The sequence below is a fragment of the Onychomys torridus genome, chromosome 13, assembly GCF_903995425.1.
Source record: "Onychomys torridus chromosome 13, mOncTor1.1, whole genome shotgun sequence".
NCBI lineage: Eukaryota > Metazoa > Chordata > Mammalia > Rodentia > Cricetidae > Onychomys > Onychomys torridus.
The window spans coordinates 61031758-61055483 of NC_050455.1; the positions used below are offsets into that span (position 1 = coordinate 61031758).

A 23726-nucleotide genomic window follows, 5' to 3' on the forward strand; every position below is an offset into this window, starting at 1 on the left:
GTACCTGGGAAGTTTATGATTTCATCTGCTGAGAGTTTGAACCAATAAGGACTCCTTCAATTTTTTTGCTCAAGTCTAAACAAACACTTAGATTCAATAAAATTAAGAAAACTGTCAACTTGGAGTGAAATCACAAGTACTTTTACAGAGCATCAACTTTGAGGCAATGCCAGCCACATACAAAATGAACAAACAAAACAACATCAGGAAAAATTTTTAAAAAATAAACAAAAGCCAATATGACAACATACTTGATTAATTTGTTATTAAACATCAAAGGATTTTTAGAAATTTAGAGGAAAAAAATCATATCTGAGTTATAGCATACTTTATTCAAAAAATTACTTTACTCTTTTACAGTCTAAATGTAAGTCACCAGCACTGACTAAGAGAACATCTAAGTGAGGGGAAAAGGCATGGGCAATTGGTTTTGAAGGAGATAAAAATGTGATCATGAATATGATATTGACCTAGAGAAGAGAGTATAGTGCAAATAGAAAAATGAAAGACAGAATATTTGATTTTTTTTTTTTTTTGCTGTTTTCCTGGTTGTGTAGGGACAGAATATATAAGCAAACTCTAAACTCTGCATGTTATATATCATCATCATGCTGGAAGCAACATTTATTGATATTATGATATGTATTTATTTTATTGATAAATAAAAGATATTTATGAAGAGCTAGTTATGTGCAGGTTTTATGGTATTGTCTGTGGGACTGGCAAAACAAACTAAATTTCTTATCTGAAGTTCAGATTACAGAGGATCTTATACATCAATAGACTCTCACTTCCAATACCTAGTATTTGGTTCTTAGCTTGAATTATTGTCACTGTAATTGTCTTTTTTTCAAAGCAAAATAACAGTTCCTTTGTTGCCTTTTCTTATTAGAAAAGCAATTTAAACACAACTTAATGCAACAGTGTCCTGATGCTGATTCCATCTCACAAACAGAAGCATGTAATCTGATTCACAAAAAAGATATTCCAAAATATTCCTAGCCTAATATAGCTTTAGATATAAGGGTCTGTGAATGTTGCTACATAGATGTGGTCATGAGACTGCTGCTGTACCAAGGACCTGGACAATCAGTTACATCAGTCCTCAAACACGATTTATACTTTGTCTTTTCATCAGACACTTTATCATTCTGACCTCACTGGAAAGCACTGATCGACCTGCAACTTCTCTTTTCTCCTCTAGAATGTCATAAGTGGAATCACACGATAAGGAAACTTTGAGATTGCTCATTTCATTTGACCTAAAGACTTTGAGATGATCTGTATTGTACACATTAATGATCCATTTCTTTTAAACAATTTTAATTAAAATAGAGTTACATCAGTTCCCTTCTTTTCTTTTTCCTCTTCTGCCCCTCCCATGTACCCTCCCTTCAACCCCCCTCAGCCCTCTCTCTCATTAATAGACTTATTTTCTTTTATTAAGTCCAAATATATTAGTATAACATGTTGTATCTATTTGGGATTGTTCTGTGTATATGGTTTCAGAGATGGCCACTTTTTATTGGCTAACCAGTAAGATGACTCATCCTTGGGTGAGGTTATTTTGCCATCTCCCATTCCTTTTTCTTGCATATGAGAATTTTGTAATTTAGAAGACTTAATTAAAGAATATTTGGGCAGCTTCAAAATTAGAGTAATTATGAAGAATGTTGCTCTGCTATTTTATCTATGGTATCCGAAAATATATTTCATTTCTATGGTATGGATTCCCAAGAAACAGACTGTACAAACACATGGTATGTGTTCCACTTCATAAGATGTCAAAACACTTTCTAGAATAAATGTAAGATTTTTCATTCCTACAAAGTGATATGCAAAATTTCTAGTTGTTCTGCAACTTTGCAAGCACATTATACTGTCTTTTAATGAGAATCTATACTAAGTAACTGTATTATAGTTAAAAAAAATCATTTCTCTGATGGCTAATGCTTGTGTTTGCTTGCCATCTGAATTTCTGATGTAGTGAAATTCTAGTTACATTATTTTGTACTTCATAATAAGCTCCTTGGTTTCTTTTTGGGTTTGAGAGTTTTTATATCATTGATATACTTACCTGATCACATATGCAATTGCAGTTTTTTTTCTCCAAATGTACAACTTTTCATTCTCTTAAGAACATCTTCTATGGAGAAAACATTTTTAGTTTTGTTGAAGCCCAACTTATTAACTTGATATACCTTTCTTTTGGTGTTATTTCTGAAGAGCTTTCCTAGCTGAAGGGCACAAAGGCTGTCGGTTAGTTTTATAGCTTTAAATTTTGTAGTTCAATCTTTAATCCATTTCCATGAATTTTGACATAAAGGGGCACGTCAATATTGACTTTTATACATATGGATGTTCAATAACAGGACTAGCAGTGTTCATTGAAAATACAATTTTTACCACTAATTTATTTCTGTGTTCCATCACAAAACATCTGCCTACAATTGCACATATTTGTTTTTTTTTTAAACTTTCTATTCTATACCATTTACCTATGTGACTATATTTTCACCATGTAACATTTTATATATATATTTTTGGTTGTGAGACTAGCCTTTAATGCTGAGTCATCTCTCCAGCCGATTTTTTAAATTAAAACATATTTTTTATACAGTGTATTTTGATCATTTTCCCCTTCTCCAACTCCTCCTAAATTCTACTCACTACTCTACCCAACTTTATGACTTAGGTTCTCTCTTTAAAAACATAGAAATAAACAAACAATCCACAAAATCATAAAAACAAAAATCAAAACAAACAGGAAAAAGATCAATAAGACAAAAAATGCCCAAACAAATCAAAAGAAAACCCAAACTCCATAAAATGCCACTGAGATTTGTGTATGTGTTGGCCAACTATTCCTAGGCATGGGGTCTGCCCTGGAGTGTAGTTAATATACTCAATGAGACTTCACTAGAAAAACTGATTCTTCCCTTTGTCAGCAGTTATCAATGGACATAGCTTCTCAGTTACAGGTGGGACCCTATCCACTCTCCCCACCTCAGTGCTAGGACCCTGTTTGGATTGAACCTTGGCAGGTCTTGTGAATGCTGCCACAGTCTCTGTGAGTTCGTAGGTCCATCAGTCCTGTTGTTTCTGTAAGACATTGTTTCCTTAGAGTCACCCATCATTTCTAGCTCTTACAATCTTTCCACTACCTTTTATGCTTAGATCCCTGAACCTTGAAGGGTGCACCTTAATGAAGACATCCCATTTATGATTAGGTGCTCCAAGGACTCTCACTCTCTGCACATTGATCAGTTATGGGTCTCTGTGTTAATTCCCATCTACTACAAGAAACAGCTTCTCTCATGTGGGTTGAATGAGGCACTGATCTTTAGCTATAGCAGTATGTCACTAGGAGTCATTTTATTGCATGTCACACTCTTGGATATCATAGTTTTATAATTCTCTCTCTCTGTGTGTCTCTCTTATTTCTCTCTCTCTCTCTCTCTCTCTCTCTCTCTCTCTCTCTCTCTCCATTCTTTTTCAGACAGACAGGGCCTCACTATATAGCTTGACTGGCCTGGAACTCAATATGTAGATCAGACTGATCTCAAACTTGGAAAGGTTTGCCTTCCTCTGCCTCCCAACTTCTGGCATTAAAGGCATGTGCCACTATGCCTGCTTTCTATAATGCTACTTAAAGTATGGGCATATATGCCTTTCTACTTCATTGTCTTTAAGTATCCTTTGATTGTTTTAAGTTTTCTGATTTTCCATATAACCTTGAGAAATAGAATTCTGTGTCAACAACCAAAAGAACATCTCTTGGGGGTTTTTGTTTGAGTTTCGGTATAATTACAGATCCATTGAAGAAAACTGGTATCTGGATTTAAACTTTTAACCAATAAAAGAAGAAAATATCTTTCCAGTTATAAAGAAGAGTCTTATTTTTTCATCGAGATTTAGCTATTTTCAGTATATTCTACGTATATTTAGTTATATGATTACCTAAATCTTAGACTCTTTCACAAAGCTATTATAAATCACATCATTGTTTTACTTTCAATTTTCAGTTGTTTGCTGCTAAAACACAGACTTATATTTGATATTTGTAATAATCTTTTGTCACATAAAATACTGGTATAGTCACTTATTCTGTACTTGTAAATTTTCAAAGTACTCTTTACACAGACAATTATATCTGTAAATAAGGGCAGTATTACCTTTTTTATTTAAGCCCATAACTTTATTCCTTTTTCTTTTTATCATATCAACTAGGACTTCAAACATGATTTAAATACTGACACACACTCTTGTCTGACTTCTCAATTAAAAAAAAAAAATATGTTGAAATAGTCTTTCTCTCTCCCTACCTACCTATCTATTCATAACTCAGACTTGTCTTGAATCTGTGATCCTTGTAACTCTAGTGCTGAGGCAAATACTATTATTCCTTTTTTGACTCTGTGGTGGTTTGAATAAGAATAGCCCCCCCCATAAGCTTATATATCTGAATGTCTGGTTACTTGGGAGTGAAATTGTTTGAAAGGATTATAAAGATTAGGAGATGTGGTCTTGTTAAAGGAATTGTGTCACTGAGGGTGGGCTTTGAGATTTCTAAAGGCCATGTTAGGCCCAGTTCTCACTCTCTTTCTTAGCCTGCAGATCAGGGCGTAGCTCTCAGCTACCTTTCCAGCACCATGCATGCTTTCACAACCCCTGCCGTGATGATAATGGATTAACCTCTAGAACTGTAACAAGCTCCCAAATAAACGCTTTCTTTTATAAGAGTTGCCTTGGCCATGGTCACAGCAGTAGAACACTGACTGAGACTTTCCTTTAAAGGAAAAAGCATAAAATATTTTGCCAGTAAATAGATCAACAACCACACATTTTTATAAGTATTTTTTCTGGTTAGAAATTGATAAAGAAAAGCAAAACCATGACACTATTTGGAAGATATTCATAATATATGCATCCAAAGAAAAAAATTAATATAAAATATGAGAAAATTTATCCTGGAGGGGTGTTTCAGTGGCTAAGGTCATTCTTGGTCTTGTCTCTTCTATAGACTTGAGTTATGTTTCAACCAGTTGAAACTCTTACTCTGGGTCATCTACTGCCTTCATTGAGCAACTGCATCCATGTAGTAAACATGCAAACAGAGACAAACACAATAATACAAATAAGGTGTTTTTACAAAAATGAAAGAATCTGTGATTCAAAGTTTAAATACTCCAAATTACAGAGAAAGGCAACATTCAAAAAATTCACACAGAAGGGCTATATATTCAATACACATGTAAACATGTACTCAATCTCAACAGTTTCAAAGTCCAGCAAAGTTCTATGCTATGTACACATATTTGTATTCTTGAAAGCATCTTCTTTATAATTACATTTTTTTGGTACAGGAGAGTTTCTTCAGGAAGTCATCAAAAAATTTCTACAGTATTTTGATGTTTCATAGTTTTGAATTACAGTGTGACTGATATTAGGTTACATATAAAATTTAAAGTAGTTCTATTCATGAAAAATGATTAAATCTCATATTTCTTTGTATTTAATATTTTTAAGATTTTTCAGTACCTCATGATTCAAAGCCTTGTAATAGACACAAGAAATTAAATAACAAACCCAGCCACAAAACTAAGTCAATTTTAATCATGTAGTCACGATTTCTGCTTTATATACTTTGTCTCAATTTGATCATGAGACATGTGCTCTGTTTATCTCTTTCAGTCATAAATATTCTGAAAACTTTTCTCATCAGCAAGGGGAAATATTTTACAATCTCAAAATTAACCATCAAACTATACCTAAATTATGTTTGATTTGATTCAGTTTTCATTTAATTAAAACTGATTAATTTCAAAAGATATAAATTTCATACTTATTATTTAAAAGTGAAACTTATTTTTTCCTATTTTTGTCATTATCAAGATAAAATGACATGGGGCATGATGGTACAAACCTATAACTCTAGTAATCAGGAGCTAGAGGCAGGAGGATAAAAAGTTTGAGGATGTTTCAAATACAACAAAAATGAAAGAGGATGAAGTGGGCTGTAACTATGAGAAATCATTTTGTCTATAAAGATTAACAAACACAAAAATAATTCTCCCAAATTGACAATTATATGAAGAAAACTATGCTTCTTTTTGTTTTTGTTTTTTTTGTTTTGTTTTGTTTTTTTTAAATAAAACCATGCCAAAACAGTTTCTTTGATTCCTCAATCTACCTTCAGGACCTAAAAACATTTAGGCAGATAAGAGTAGAATCAGAGCAAGAACCCTTGACTAAGGAGCTTGAATTCCTATCATAACTCTAACTCTTTAAGAATTGTAGGGGTTCTCAAGCAATCAAGAATCTAGTTTGGAGGAATGAAGTTAGTACTTCACAGGGAAAAATGTAGTTTATGTACTGTTTAGAATTTGAATTAGTTATATAGTTATCTCTACTTACACACACACACACAATAAAACTACTTTTATGAAGCATTTATCCAGGGTTAACAATTGCTTCTGTTGTTTCACATAGTTCTATGAAATGCAATTCTCCCCAATATTTATGAAATCATTACAATATTACTAATGATGTAACTCAGGGAAGAACTTGGCTCCATAGGTGGACAGTAGAACCAGGAGTGGTCCAACTTCCAAGCCCTTGTTTTGTTCAGTGTGCCATCCTGGTTATGTTTCCATGACAACTAAAGTTTGGTACAACATCCACCCAAGAATCAAGGAAGCCAATTATTCCTAGTGCAGCCAGCATGAACAGTATAATGCCATAGTAAAGTTCACATCTTTCACTTTCATGTCCTTTCACATCCAAGTAGTTGTTAGCAACAAGTTGTGCTGTAAAACAAATGAAATGGAACAAATCCCCAACGACACCCCTCTCCCTTCTCTGCTCCTTCAATAATAAGCTAATTCTGGACACCTGAAGTGAGTTCCTTGAATTTGATGATGGTACTTGGTAATTGCCCTTTGACCTCCATCATGTATTTCTAAGGAATCTTGTGATCATTTAGCTCACATTTACAAATGCAATCTTTCTTTGCCTAATGAAAGTTCACATTAGTCCTTTTTTTTGGATTATAGATTCAGGCATGTTGAAAACATTTTACCAAGCAAGCAACAAATATTAAAACACAATGTACTCAAACACTCATGGCTTCACTGAGCCAGTGCACAATCTTCTGAAGGACTTTTGAAGGGAAAAATGGATATTCAGGATGCTATTATGGCAGGTGGTAGTGTGGGGTTTTCTTCAGCTCCCAGGCCAGAGACTATCCACAGAAAATCAGCCATGGCAGAGGAATACACTGCTCAATACTTGTTCAAGCCTAAAATTTGAGAACAGCTGCAAGTGGGTTGGACAGAGAAATGAGGCAATCCTCTTTGCAGCAGCTAAGCAACCAGGCAACTTTATGTATTTAATTTGCAGAGTCCCTGCTGTTGCTTGCTTGAGGACTGATGTTCAGCCAGCTGCCATCCCCACCCCCACCACCAACTGCCTGGCTTGCCAGCTGGAGCAACTTGCTTCCACCTGACCCCTTCAGCCAGGTTGATGTCCAGTAGGCTTAACTTCAATTGGCAACAGACATTTTGTCTTAAGGAATCAATCGGGATTGTTAACCTGTGTTGATGCATTTGCTTGAGCTGCACCAGCCCGTTCAGCTGTAGACAAAGGAATCCCTTTACAAGTATATTCAGATGTTACCCAAACTTGACATTATAAGAAAGTTATAGTCAGGAGTGAAAGAACCCGGTGAATGCCTCTAGAAAGTATATGGGGTGTTTTTACAGTTTAAATACCCCCAGACAATCAAATTACCCTTCAAATAGCCAAAGTCAAGTTTATGTCAGAGAAAAGGTGAGTAGGGTAAGGAATGGGTATAGCACTTACAACAGTTAAAAATAATATACTTAAATTAAACAGCAAATTTTTAAGTCATTTTCAATTTGGGAACTGAGCTAACTAAGTCATAAGCATTTTTTTCAAATTGCATGTCTGTTAAAAAGTACAACTTCTGTATTTTTAGTTTTAGGACTATGTCTGTCAAGATGTGTGTGTGTGTGTGTGTGTGTATGTGTGTGTGTGTGTGTGTGTGCGCGCGCGTGCACGTGAGCGCATGTGTGCATTGGGACTTTGTGTTATGTGTTGTAGGTTTTGTTGATCATAGAAAACATCTAGCTGTTTCTCTCTATATTTAAACTTGTTCCTGACAGCATGCTGAGACTGGATGCCTTAGTAGCCTAAGGGCTTTCAGTAAGTAGTGAATGAATGAAGGAATGACAAAATGATGGAGCTTCTGAGCAATGTTTAAATTTAAAGCAAGTAAATTTTATTCCGGATACCACTCTATCTCCTTTATTCACACAATTAGATAGTCTTTCTCTTATAAAATACTGAGCATCTTGTTCATTTTGCTTTTTTCAAGAAATTCTATTTTCAATGATACCTACTTTGCAAAACAATATGTGAATCAATAAAAATTTAACAAATCTTTAAGGACAGCTCTGAAAGATGTCTGTTACAGTCAATGATATTCTAGGGCAGCATGAAAAATAAAATCTTCAGTTTCTGATTAATTCATATTTAAGTCAACATATATTAAAGCCAACACTGGCAGGATAATGTTAAAGTTACTTGTGGCAAGACAGTGAAACCAGGAGTGATGGCCCATATCTGTAACCTCAACACTGAGGTCACCATAAAATTGAGGCAAACCTGGGTCCCAAAATGAATTAGTTTCAGGCCAGCCTGAGCTACAGAGTGAGGCCCTATGAAACATGCACACCACACACACACACACACACACACACACACACACACACACACACACACACACACACACACACACACACACACACACACACACACACACTCCTGAAAGAAAATAGTCAGTGCAATGTTATAGCATTTTAGGAAACAGATAGAGAATGAATGACAAACATAAAGAATGAGGAAATCATATGGCATATTGTAATGTGATATACATTTTTAAAAGTGTGAGTACAGGAAAATTGGGAAGAATTGAATAGTTTGAAGAAGCAGTTGACATTTTAAAAAAGTACACTGGTAGGCTAAATTGAAATGTGAAATTTGAATAAATGAATAAAGAAAGGGTCAAAGTCAGAAAACGAGTGCAGAGGATGGAGGAGAACATGTTCTTGACATGTTAGAAGAATAATGAAGAGAATAAAATGGTATTAATAGGGTGAAAGTGAGTATTTAAGAGCAGGATGAACAGGTAGCTGAGGAAGGCAGATAACCTAGAGATTATAGGTCACAGTAAAGACACTGACTTTTCTCCTGACCACATTAAGTCACTGCAATAGTAGGCATAGAGATATAATTTGAATTTGTTTTAGGAAGATTACATGTGCATGCTGAGAATAGACAATGAGTAAGTATAGAAACATAGAGGTTTTAGAGCAAGTTATCATGATGCTATACCAAAACAGCTAGGATCAGGTGTACAAACCTGAGTGATCACAGGAAGAAAGTTAGAAGTGGCTAGAACCTGGTTACTTTCAAGATAAGGCAACAGGATTTCTGATGAATTGAGTGTAGTGGATGAGAAAAAGAGAGAAGACTAAAAAAATGGCTCAGTTCTCTCTTGATTACCCACCAGAGTCTGATGATAAGACCTGATTTCAGAAGACATCATATACTTTGTTTGAGGAACATAGAGAAATCAAACTGGAAGATCCCATCTTGGTGGGTAGCTTTCAAGGTACTGAAAAGTGCTATGCAAGCTGCTAGAGGAGAAAAGCCAACAATATTTTCCAGCTGTGAATCCTGTGAGCTCACATAATACCAGCCTGCCAGTTAAAATGTGACCACAGGTACAATAGTGGTACAGGTGTTATGGAGGTAACCTGCCAGTTTCTCATACTTTTGATTTACTCAACAGGAGCAATTAATGCCTATTACAACAAATACAGCCCGAAGCCCATGGTTTGTGAGTTCACAAGCCCTGTAAGGAAACATACTACTATTGTTCTTGTGCTATATGAACATGATGTTAAACCTCCTTCTAAATATTTATATTTATACCTATAGATTAGTATTATCTTCAGCTTTAGTCATAGAAGGTAATGCTTAAAGTGGATAATGGTTAAAGAAGATTCCTACTTGGTGAAAATGCTGAGAATGAATTAATGTCAAGTGTTCAGCCTTAAATGACACATTTATATCAACTCCTTCATATAAAATTGTATAAGAAAGAATAGGCAGGATGTAAGAGCCTGAAAAAGGTGAAAAAATTTCTAAAAAGATGTATTATGGACATTAAATGGCTGTTATTCTCATGAAATCACAACAGCAGAGGGTACCTGAATAAGTCTTAGATAGGATTGAGCCCATCAAAATTCTATTTTATAAGGAGAGGGGTTCATAATTCCCACTCCTCACTGAGGAACTATAGACAGTGTAGCCACAGGTAGATTGCCCTTGATCAAGTAAATAACCCACTTCCTATGCTCATGCAGGCAAACCTAGTTAAATGCAGTGGGGCATAAATAAACAAAGTTTGAAAATAAGAGTGGTACTTGCTGGAAAGAAAGGTGTAGTAGGGAAAGGCACAAGAGAAGATAATGAAGGAGAATAGATCAAATTGCATATGTATGTATAAACATATGTAGACACACACACACAAACACACACACACATATATATATACATAATTAGTATATACGTACACACATATAAAAGATATTTTAGAATAATAAGAAAGTGATAAGTAGAGTTAGAAAGGTATATGAAAATCAAGGAAATTGGTTTTAAGTGAAGATATTGTTCAGCCATCACTGTGCATACAAATTAAGTAGGGATGTTAATAAAAGGCTTATAAGATACACAGAGAACCTTATAGATCAGGTATTTTGGAAGGACAGGATCATATCAATTAAAATAATGCAGAAACAAGTGTCTAGGAAGTAAACCAAGACATTATATCTGACATTATTGAATATGAGAATCTATTATGCATGTGTGGAGATATTAACCCATCAGCTAGATGTGCAAGTGTGGAATCAGCGCAGAAAGCAAGACTAGACATTCTTCTTTTTGCATCAGTAGTATTTAGGTGATTAAAACCTGTTGTTAAAACTTGAAAGCTTTATAATGGACAGAATCATCAAAGGAATGAATGTACAAACAGAAGAAAATTTAAAAGAAATTGAGACAAAGGTCTCACTTTGGATATTAAACTGGCCTTGAACCCTTGGCATTTCTACTATCTCAGGAGTGCTAAGCTTATGGGCATCAACCACAATGCATGGTTTGTGATATGCTTCTGAAGGAATAGAAAAAAAAAAAAAGACAGATTTGTGTATGTTTGTGGGGATGCTCCAGTACAAAAGACAAATATGATGTAGGAGAGAGATGAGACAATTAGGAAGTATAGTCTTAGACATAAAAGGAATGGAATCATAGAAACATGTCTGGATTTTACAATCATGGACATCTTCAAGTTCCCTTTGACTGCTATAATTTCTTTTTGAAAGTATAAAACAAGATCACCAGTGAGGTTAAGATGGAAGAGAACCTGTTTCACGAGATTTTATTCCCCACCAGCCTTACCAGTTGCATGAGAATAATCATAGGGTAAGATGAAAGACTGGCATTAACTATGATTATACTATGGAAAAGCAAGAGGCAGGAAGAATCTAATACAAAAATGTTACATAGTTGACCATGTAATTTGGATAACTAAAGGAAGCAAACATCAAAGGACAGCTAAAGGTAATTATGACAAACCCAGAACCAATACCATACCAAACATCAAGGAACACCATTGAAGTTGTGGGGAAAATGTGAGAGCTAGAGGATGGGAGTGAGCACTCTGAATTGCAGTTCTCTAGGTTTACTATGGTTCCCCCACTTATTAACTCACATCAGCTGTGGTTACCCACATAAGACCTGTACAAGATCAATCTAGCTCAAATTAGTCATGCATGGGAGATGTGGTCCCAGGTCTCATTCCTGAATGAGAAGCTACTGTCAGATGATAGTTACTTGGTGGTGATGAGTAAAAGGGGCATTCTTTTTTTTTTTTTTTTTTTTTTTTAATGTGTGACCACTGGTAGATTTCCCATGCTATAATGTTGCCCATACATCCATATGCATATGGACAGCATTAGTTGGAATTAGTGAATAAAACAAAACAAATGAATGAAGAAACAAAGGACATGAGTTGAAAGAGGCTAGGTTGGTGGATTTTAGGGAATAAGTGGATAGGAAAATAGGGGTGAACATCATTATATTTTTGTATAAACATATAAAATTAAGAATAAGTAAAAGTTACTTTTAAAAAGACATCTAAAAGGGGCTGGAGAGATGGCTTAGAGGTTAAGAGCACCAGCTGCTCTTCCAGAGGTCCTGAATTCAATTCCCAGACATCATGTGGTGACTCAAAATCATCTATAATTCAATCTGAAGCCTTCTTCTGGTATGTAGGCAGAACACTATATACATAACAGATAAATCTTTTTAAAAAAAGATATCCAAAAGAGGTAGATTATTGGAATCTTGGTATTAGTGGAGAAAGTGAGAGGGAGAATTGTTGAAATGGGAGAGGCAGTAAGAAATCACTCCTCAGGACTGTAAACACAGAGTTTAATTGTATCACCTTGTGTCCTTCCATTTCTCCTTCACAGAGCATATGCTGAACTCAGAAATTGTTTTCAGTGTCTTTCATCTTCCTTTGAAACAGATATCAAGCATTTCGCAGAAGACCAGATCTAATTCAGGGAGCTAGTGCAAGTAAATTAGAGGGAACAGGGTAAGTAGAAATCATAGAGGGAGGAATTACAGCTATTATTCATTACAATGTCCAGAATTTGTCCATGGCAAGGCAGAGGTTGAAGGACGGGATCACTGGGGTAAAAGAAGCTCAGAAGCTAAGGGTGAAAGTGTTAGAATTGTTTTATGTGTTCTGAAATTGCACATAATCAATACAATGATGCAGGAGCTGAAACAATTTTTAAAATGAAAGAAGAATGACATAAAATCAGTAAATTAAACCACAAAGAAGAGTAGAGGGTGATGTAATCTGGTGACATACTTCAAGCCACAATATTTGGAAGGTTGCAAGGTGAGAGGAAATAAAATTATCTGGTGTGACAATACATTGCAGAATAGCATTTCTGTACCGCCTCTATCTCAGTCAAGTTGTAGAACGTCTAAGGCCAGTGGGGAAGAAATAATACTAACCACACTTTGAGGGGTTTCAGTGGAGCTGTGTCACTAAGCATGGATCAGTTTCATTAGCAGAGAAGTATTGAATAAGTAAGCAGTTTACATCATTGAATATATCTTTCCCCTGAGATATCTGGTCAAATCTGGAAACAGGATAAGTTATTGACATCTCATCAACATAGGCCAAGGATACTATGAAATATCCCAAGGATATAATATCCCACCACAAATAATTACTTGACCCAAATGTCAATGGTCTTGAAGTTAAGACACATTTCACTAGAAAAATGTGAGTAGAGGTTGAGGAGACAGGGAAGTTTTACAAGTCATGACTATGAGTTCCAGAAGTTATTGTGAAGATTCTCATGAGTAGATAAGGCATAGAATAAGAAGACAGAACATTCCATGTACAGTGTGTTGTGAGAATCTGAATTTCATATTATGTTATAATCAGGAAGTCTATTTCTGGGGTAAATGATTCACCAGACATTATGCGTGTGATAGAGAGTGTTGCAGAAATCCTCAGCAGCAGCAATAAAGGGTTAGGATAGGTGGTCACTACTCCAATGAGCCTGAAGATCCTATAAAGCTTGAACATCCACCTAATGAATATGCTTTGCTCCTGTCAACCTTTTATCTTTTTATTTTCTTAGTTTTTCTTTATCCCCAGCTCCTTACTTGTCACCCATAGATCATTAGATTGCTCAGAAGCACTATCAGAAGAGAGTAGCATCTATCTTTTCTATATTTTCTTCTGTCTTTATCTATTTTGTCATTCAAATCTTTACTGGAGTATGTCTTCTAGCCACTTCTTTTCCCCATGGATCATAAATTAGTGATTGAGTTAAATATTACTTTCAGATTAATATGTTAAATCTACTCAATAATAATGAAGCTGAACAAAGACTTTTGAGGTTTTAAGGAATCATTACCCCCTGGGACTTCAGATATATTGGCAGAGTTACATTTCATTTTTATTGTTGTTGTTGTTATTATTATTAATATTGGTAGAGACATTTACTTCATTCAACTCAAATGGACAATTTCGTTTCACAAGGAATCTTTGTAGAGAGTAAAACTAATTATTATTATTCCTCTTCAGACCTGTAAGCCTCCACAAAGACAATCCTAGAAAAAAGTATTCAGATACACAGAATGGTTCTTCTTACACCATTCCTATCTTTTTGAAAAACATAGGTCTTCAAAAGTGCTGAGGTTTTTTTTTGTTTGTTTGTTTGTTTGTTTGTTTGTTTGTTTGTTTTTCAAGACAGGGTTTCTCTGTGTAGCTTTGCGCATTTCCTGGAACTTGCTTTGGAGACCAGGCTGGCCTCAAACTCACAGAGATCTGCCTGTCTCTGTCTCCTGAGTGCTAGGATTAAAGGTGTGTGCCACCACCACCCGGCCTAAAGTGCTGAGTTTTATACGATGTGTTTTGATCATGTTCACGACCCCCCAACTCTATTCACTCCACTTTTCTATTCATCAAACTTTGTAAACTTAAAAAGAAAAACAAAACTCCAAACCAATTTGTGATGCCTGTACTCAGACATTTTTTGCCCAGCCAGCCAACATCCAAATAATGACACAGAGACTTCTTAATTGTGAAAGCTTGGTTGATAGTTTAGGCTTGTTTCTAACTAGTTCTTAAAACTTAAATTAACCCATTTCTATTCATTTACTTTCTGCCTGTGGCTATATAACATTTACTCTCTGTAGCACATGCTACTTCCTCTGAGTCTTGGTGTCTCCTTGTGACTCCACCCTTCTTCCCAGCATCCTCTCTGCCCCCCAAATCCTGCCTAGCTATTGGCCATTTGGTTTTTTATTAAATCAATCAGAATGACACATATTCATAGTCCACAACATTTCCCCCTTTTGTCTAAATAAAAAGGGAAATTTTTTAATTGTAAAACTATAAACAATAAGAAAATTGTCAGGTAAAAATTACATTTACAATGTCCAGTGTGTTTGGATTCAGTATATTTGGAAAAAAATACTTCATTAACTTTCCACTCTTGATGATTCCAGAGTTTTGTACCTAATTTACTTTCTCTCATGACTAAAGAAAACTGTAGCTGTAACCATCTAGCCTTTAATTCCATCAAAGACACCAGGATATAATATTACCTGAGTGAACAAGAAATGCAGTGCAAGCAACTTCCAAAATTAAGAAACAAGATAGATATCTGGCTATCTGGATATTTACCCCAAGGTTACTCTGCAATATTGGGGAATCCATTTTCCCATTCCTAGAATATCTGACAGACTTTTCTGTGAAGCAGGAATTTTGATGGACTATCTTGCCTTGTTTTGGCAAAGTTCAACAGTCTTTTTTCTTTGTGTCCTGCTTGTCCAATTTGGACAGCATACAATCAGCAGTTGAGGCAAGGGCAGTTTTTTGCCCAAAAAGCTAATTTTTGCCACAAAGAAAGCAAATTCCATATGGAGGCTCTTTGAAGCCCATTATCCTTTTATGAAGTAGATTGGTACTGTCAGTGTAAAGCCCTATGGTATTAAAACATTAAAATGTCATATTCTATAGGTCTTTGAAGTGTTTGAAGACCACATATGTATATATATATATATCCATTTCATAGTTGTATGAAAACATAACTAACATGACTACATGTATGATTGTTATATGTGACTAACTTCTAACCTGCATTTCTTTATTGTCCTAAATAATTTATAATAATAATAATAACTTTCAAAGTAGAAATTTACATTACCTTGTTCAATGAGCTGCATAGGTACAATACCTTAAATAGAAGCAGATATGTATATATACTGTGTTCTAACAAGATAAAAACCTTAAAATTTGTATCAACATATAGAAATCCATACCAATGTAAAATATTTGAGACTAGTAGTTTTTCAAAAATAGACTTAAAAATGCACCCATTTATCTCATTAATTTATATCCCCACTTTTTCCCTTCAGAAAGAGATCCCTGAAGCTAATCTTCTTCATTCAGTTTTTTTTTCTGATCATGACCAATAACAATTTGTAAACAACCCCCCTAAACAATGACAAACACCCATAGCCCACTGAGTGACCAACACACCACCCACCCAATCTCTTAGGAATGTGGGCATTTTGTTCTATAGACTTCTTTCTGTTGTCTTGGGGTGCTGAAATCTTTGGGGGACCCTGAGAAAATTAGGATAATTATGAAGTCCTGGCTATAATGGTCTGTGAGGCTGGACAATCTCATCTAGCAGCTTTGGAGTTATTCTGGATGCACAACTCTGAGGAACCTGAAACAAAGGTGCTCTGAGAGGCTGGATCACCTGGGCCACCCATTTTCATTGGTGTCTTGTCCCCTTGCTCTGAAAACACAAATTTTCAAAGGTAATATATATATTAACCCATGTATGAACTGTGCATTGTACATAAGCCAGTCAAAGATGATATTTTTGTTTTAAGTTTGAGCAGGCAAAATACATGTCACATGTCTTGTAGTTATTTTAGGTTTATTTCATTATGTCTGTAGCCAGGCTTTTCAGCACCAACCCCCAATCAAATATGATTCTCTTTAACCTTGGATGACTCCACAGCCTTTTGTTTTCTGCGGAAACAAAAGCATAACCTCTTGTCCAACACAATGTATTTTTGAATTCCATTCTGAAGTTAAGACACTTTAAAAATATGCAGGTTGGTTTAATTATCAGCTTCTATAATCCAATATTTCTCAATAGTCATTGTTTATTCATCAGCAATGAAAAAATTCAAAGACAGCACAATAACACAGAGGATCGAGACTCCCTGTTCATTTCTCATCTCTATGTAGCTTATTCTTTTTTTATTACTTTACTCTTTCTTTAAAGACAATGCTCTATTATTTTTAAGATACTTATTTATTTAGTTCTATGCACATTGTTAAACACACTGTGGCCTGTTTAGAGTGGTTTTTTGTTTTGTTTTTTGTTTTTCCTTTTGTTTTCTGTCTGAATCTGGTTTACTGCATGTTTGTAACCCTTTCTGTCTGCATGAGCAAAACCTTAAACCCACCATGCAGCTTAGCTCATGACACAGTGGCAGCTCAAGCATGCAGGCAGCTATTGGGAGACATGTCTCTCTACCATGGCCCACACGAGAGACATGAGACTAAGAAGCTGCATTTGGCTCTGTTTTTGTATGTTTAGAACCTTTTTTTTTTTTAAAGCTTTCTCATGTCTTATGTGGATATACATGATCAGACATTTAGTATCATTTGTAGTAAGACTTTTTCAGGCCTACCAGCCGACTCCCAAATAGCAACATGGAGACTTCTCATTAATTATAAAAGCTTCACCAATAACTGAGGCTTGTTTCTAACTAGCTCTTATAACTTAAATTAACTCATTTCTATTCATCTATGTGCTGCCACATGGTTCATGGGTATTACCTCTCCTCCTACAAATCCTGCTTTCTCAATATCTTAGCATTTCCTTGTGACTCCACCCTTCTTCCCAGCATTCTCTTTGGCCCCCAAATCCTGCCTAGCTATTAGCCATTCAGCTTTTTATTAAACCAATCAGAATGACACATATTCACAGTGTACTAAAAGATTATTGCACAATAGGTATCCAAAATATTCTTGGATGTGTGGTCTTCTTCTGGAGTATGATTCACTTACCAATGACTTCCCTCTTAGAAAAGACTGACCTTTCCTTTCCTAGCAGCTAACAAATGCCAATTGTTCCACAGCTAGGGGTATGATTGTGTGCCCAGTTCTGCTCTCCATGCTAGGATTTGGTCTGGCATGGGCTTACACAGGTTCTATTCATGCTGTCATAAATTTATATATGCATTTCTCTGCTGCATTAGAAGATGTTTCCTTGTAATCATCTACCACCTCTGGCTCTTACAGTTTCTGCAATAATTCTTAGGGGGAGAGTGTAGTACATGTTCCCTTTATAAGTGAGCATTCTATACTCTTATTCTCTGTACTTTGGCCAGTTATGGGTGTCTATGTTCATCATCATTTACTGCAAACAGAAGCTGCCTAGCTACCTACACAAATTGGATTCTCTCACCACAATGTCTTGCTTTGTGAGTCTCATTAGCCATTTTAGTTTGTATATAATGAATGGTTGCTTTTATGGTTACTTTTTTTAGTTAAAAATCCACACTGTCACTAATTTTCCTACCCCTTTCCTCCCTTTTGTCTACCAGCTGGTTTCCATGTTGCTTTTCCCTGTTTCAAAGATACCCAGTATATTCATCACACAACACCTTTTATTGTTTGTTTGTTTAATGTGTCATTTTCCCTACCGTTTACAATTCCTGCTTTACAAACAACCTGCCTCCTAACAAACTCCCAGTGCCATAGAATCAGGAACTATGGGTTAGCCACCTGCATTATATGAACCTACAGCAGTGCCCAGTGCTGAAATTCTCCCTGAGAAGATTTATGGGTAGATTAGGACATAACTAGCCATGTAGAAAGTTATAGAGTTCTGAAAATCATATCTTCTGAGTGTCATTAGACTATTATGGGATTTTTACACACATATTTTATACACATATTTGTAAATATTTAGGGGAAACAATACAATTTGATTCATGTATATAGCATATAATAATCAAATAGGAAAATTAGTTCTTCCATATTCTAAAACATTTGTCATTTCTATATTATAGGAAACTTTGAACTCTCTGCTTTACTTTATAATGTATAATATATATAATGTGTAATTTAAAATGCAATATAAATAAATTACAAAAGGCTATAGCTGCCCTACTGTGCTATTAGACCCATCTTCCAGCATCTTTCTTTCCCCTCTCCTCTCCCTAGTATATACTGAAAAGGTTCTATGAGTGATTTCTATGGGTCAGCTGCTTTAGTTTCTATAAATGAGTGAAACACATGGATTTGCCTTTCTGTGCCCAGCTTACTCACTTCATCTGATATCCTTCAGTAGTATACATATTTTCACAAATGGCATTCTTTTTATGCCTGAATAGCATCCATTGTGTATATGTGTGTGTGTATATATATATATAACATTGTTTTCATGTACTCCACTATTGATGGACACCCTGGTTGACCCCATATCATGCCTCTGATGATTGTGCTGAAACAAACAGAAGCATGTACTCACCTCTCAGATGTAATAGCTTTATTTCTATAGAACATATACTGAGTGGTGGGAATCACATGGAATTTTGAAGTCTCTTTGTATTACTTCTCCCTTGAATCTTTTACTGTCATGTAATCAATTCTTGACCCTGATCATTATGGCTCTTTCTACCAGTGTTCCCAACAGAGTCACCATTCCAACTTTACTCTATTCTGCTGTGAGATTGGAAATTCCAGAAAATAAAGGGTTTGTCAAAGATAGGCGCTGATTTACTACTTGAAAAACACTTTGGGGGAAAAGGCTATGATCTTCAAGGCATGTAATTTTTTTTGTTTGTTGTGCTGGTCTCTAAGGAACCCTTTCGTTTCTCACACAGTGTTTGGTTAGTCTCTAGACAGTTGCAATCTGAAGGGGAAGGTTATCACATTCATGTCTATGCTGGTTTGAACACTAATGATTTTAAGTCATCAGTGGAAGTGCTATCTAAATTCCATGACAAACTCATAAGTACTCCATATATGTTGTTTTCTGTTCTTCAAGTATCCAGCACTTGTCCGTAATTACTTCACACAACCATTTATTCTTGTTCAGAGCTGGATATTCATATGGTACCTAATGTAAAATATATAATTGCCATATTCAATCCATGGAAATAGTAGCTCAGATTTTGAATTATGACCTTTTCCTAAGCTAGTGACATTTAGTATCATACTCTCTCAAGAATCAGGACAATGACAGTCAATCAGTTAGCTAGTAGTCACAAGGTTAAAGGTCTGAGATCTACAGTACCTTGTGTTACTATGCATTTTTGGGTTAGAAATATTAAATGCATCTTTGATATGGTACTTTAATTTGTAATATATTTATTGGGATAAAATACCACCATAATCATGGGGCATTTGCATAATGAAAATGCATTGATGTCTCATGTCTTACTTCTCTTGCTTCCTCTATCTTTATTTTCTTTTATCTTAAGATGAAACAAAAGCCTAAAACACAAGTTTTTGGAAGTGATCCACCTCTGCTTTAAAAGCTACAGTTTTTCTATTTAACTAGATGTGTCGGCAATGGCTGGGGAGAAAGAATCTCTTTTTCTTATTGTGCAACTCTTATTTTTTAATATTTTTATTCATTTTACATACCAACCACAGATCTCCCTCTCCTCTCTCCTCCTGCTGCCCCGAAACTTTCTTCCCCCATCCCTCCTCCCCTCCTCCAAGAGGGTAAGTTCTTCCATGAGGGGGACAGAAAACCTGGTACATTCAGTTGAGGCAGGAGCAAGCCCCTCCATGATTTATCAGGGATAAGCAAGGTGGAGATTCTGATGAGTAAACTGGGCATGAATGGAGGCAACAGAGGGTAGGGGATGGGGGATGAGAATGTGAGGGAACAGGACGGTCAAGCTGGGGGAGAAACAGAGTAGGAGAGCAATAAACAAGATAGAGGGAGACGTTATGGGATAAGGGAGAAACCTGGTGCAAGGGAATTTCCCAGGAATCCACAAGCATGACCCCAGATTAGACTACTAACAAGAGTGGTGAAGACTGGACTACCCTGGTAATCAAATTGATGAATACCTGAACTGTCATCATAGAGCCTTTATCCAGTAACTGATGGAAGCAGATGCAGAGATCCATAACCATGTACCAGGCTGAGCTCCAGGAGTCCAGTCAAAGAGAGGAAAGAGAAAGAATCTCCTAATGTTTTTGAGTTCCAGCCTCCTCAGCTATAGAAATAAATACTTTGATACTGAAAATTTCAGGTTTTATGTGACAACCAAATGTTCCAATACATTAGAAAATATTTCACAAACTGTGAAGAACTCTCAACAGCTGTGTTAGAACTGGAGGAGAGGATAGATGTGTGGGGAATATGAGGAAACAGAAATTTTGTAGTATAGACTCAAGAAGGATACAATCCATTTACAGAAACAAGATTTTTATATGAGAAACAATTAGTGAATGCTACCAAATATAAAACAGATAATCAATGAAGAACTCATGTGGTACAGAGTATTAACTGCTTTAGGACTTAAGATAAGTCGGTTATGTGAACTGAATAAATTTTAAAAAAGTGTCTTAGAAACAAACTACGCAGTGATGAATTGTATCCCTCAATATTGTACACCCTAATAAAGTGTATCTGAGGATCAGAGGAAAAAGCCAGTCACCATAGTAAACACAGAGGTCAGACAATGGTAGCACACATCTTTAATCCCAGAACTTGTTTGCTTGGGAAGGACACACACCTTTAATCCCAGGAAGTGATGGCAGGAAGCAGAAAGGTATATAAGTCATGAGGACCAGAAACTAGGGGCATATTAGCAGCAGTTCAGCTAAGACACTTTTGGGTGAGGACTCAAGAGGTTTTCAGTCTGAGCAAACAGGAACTCACTCTCTTTAGCAGAGGATTTCATAAAGGTAAGATGTAGTGCCTTAGGGGCAGATGCAGTCAGGAAGAGCCCTTTGCCAGCCAGCCACTCTCAAGGCACTGCGACCCTAGTTCCAGCCTCACAACCCTCACCCTCACAGTCCCAGGGACCATAGCGAAAAAGAGCTCTGAGAATGTTATCTATAGCATGTCTGACGACAAAATAAAGGGTCCTCTCAACGTACCTGTGCCGGATGGTGCTCTGGCCAAGTGCAATGGCCCTGCGGGCCTTGGGGCACCCCGGTAGCTGCCTTGCAGTGCTGCCTCGAGAGACCAGGACAGTCCAGATAGACTTCATTATATCATGTGTGGGCTTTGCTGTGGGCCTGGGTAATGTATGGAGCTTCCATTACCTGTGCTAGAAGAACTGTGGAGGTGTGTTCCTTGTTCCCTACTTCCTGATCGCCCTGGTGAGAGGAATCCCCATTTTCTTCCTGGAAATCTCACTGGGCCAATTCATGAAGGCTGGCAGCATCAATGTATGGAACACCTGTCCCCTATTCAAAGGCCTGGGCTATACCTCCATGGTGATTGTCTTCTTCTGCAACACCTACTACTACATCATGGTGCTGGCCTGGGCCTTCTATTACCTGGTCAAGTCATTCACCACTACTTTCTCTGGGCCACATGTGGCCACACCTAGAACACTCCTGAGTGTGTAGAGATCTTTCACCATGAAGAATTTGCCAATGCCAGCCTGGCAAACCTCACATGTGACCAGCTTGCTGACCGTCAGTCCCCTGTCATCGAGTTCTGGGAGAACGTCTTGAGGCTCTCTGTGGGGCCGGAGGTTCCAGGGGCCCTGAACTGGAAGGTGACCCTATGCCTGCTAGCCTGCTGGGTGCTGGTCTACTTCTGTGGGTGGAAGGGGGTCAAGTCAACAGGAAAGATTGTGTACTTCACTGCTACATTCCCCTATGTGGTCCTCATTGTGCGGCTGGTGTAAGGAGCACTGCTGCCTGGAGCCCTGGATGGTATCATCTACTATCTCAAGCCTGACCGGTGGAAGCTGGGATCCCCTCAGGTATGGATAGATGCCAGGACCCAAATTTTCTTCTCTCATGCCATTGGCCTAGGGGTCCTCATAGATGTAGGCAGCCACAATCGCTTCAACAACAACTGTTCCAAGGATGCCATCATCCTGACACTCATCAACAGTGGGACCAGCTTCTTTGCTGGTTTTGTGATCCTCTCCACCCTGGCCTTTATGGCCACAGAGCAGGATGTGCACATCTCCAAGGTGGCAGAATCAGGGCCTAGCCTAGCCTTCATTGCCTACCCACAGGCTGTCACACTAATGTCTGTGGCCCCACTCTGAGCTGCCTTGTTCTTTATGCTGGTGCTGCACTGTCTGGACAGCCAGTTTGTAGGTGTGGAGGGCTTCATCAGCAGGCCCCTGGATCTTTTCCCAGCCTCCTACTACTTCTGTTTCCAAAGGGAGATCTCTATGGCCCTTTTCTGTGTCCTCTACTTTGTCATCGATCTCTCCATGGTGACTGATGGCAGGATGTATGTCTTCCAGCTGTTTGACTACTACTCGACTAGCTGCACTACCCTGCATTGGCAAGCCTTTTGGGAATGTGTGGTGGTACCTTGGGTTTACAGAGCTGACTGTTTCATGGATGACATTGCCTGTAGGATTGGGTACTGACCTTGTCCCTGGATGAAATGGAGTTGGTCCTTCACCCCATTGGTCTGCATGGGCTATCTTCGTCTTCAAAGTTGTATACTATGAGCTGCTGGTCTACAATAATACCCTTGTACCCATGGGGAGGAGCAGCCGTAGGCTGGGCCTTCAGTATCTGAGAGCAGCAAGGTTGTTGTGGTGGAGAGTGTTATGTGACAGGTACCCCCAGCTCATATCACCAGCTCATCTTTTGGTAGCCATAGCAACCCCTGCTTTAATCTCTACCCATCCCTTCAGGGGGTTGCCTTTCCTTGACAGTTTGGGGGTCTGCCTGAATGGGAGGGTAGGAAGCACCATGAGTGCTAACAAAAATAACTTTTTTCCATTTTTAATAAAATGCCAAAAATATCACACACACCCCTCACAAAAAAATCTTGGTG

General features: G+C 37.1%; 1 pseudogene; it reads left to right on the forward strand.

Annotated features, from left to right (window-relative positions):
* The window catches only part of LOC118594552, a 154587-nt pseudogene extending 131122 nt beyond the window's left edge, over positions 1-23465 (forward strand).
* Positions 23466-23726: the final 261 nt, after the last annotated feature.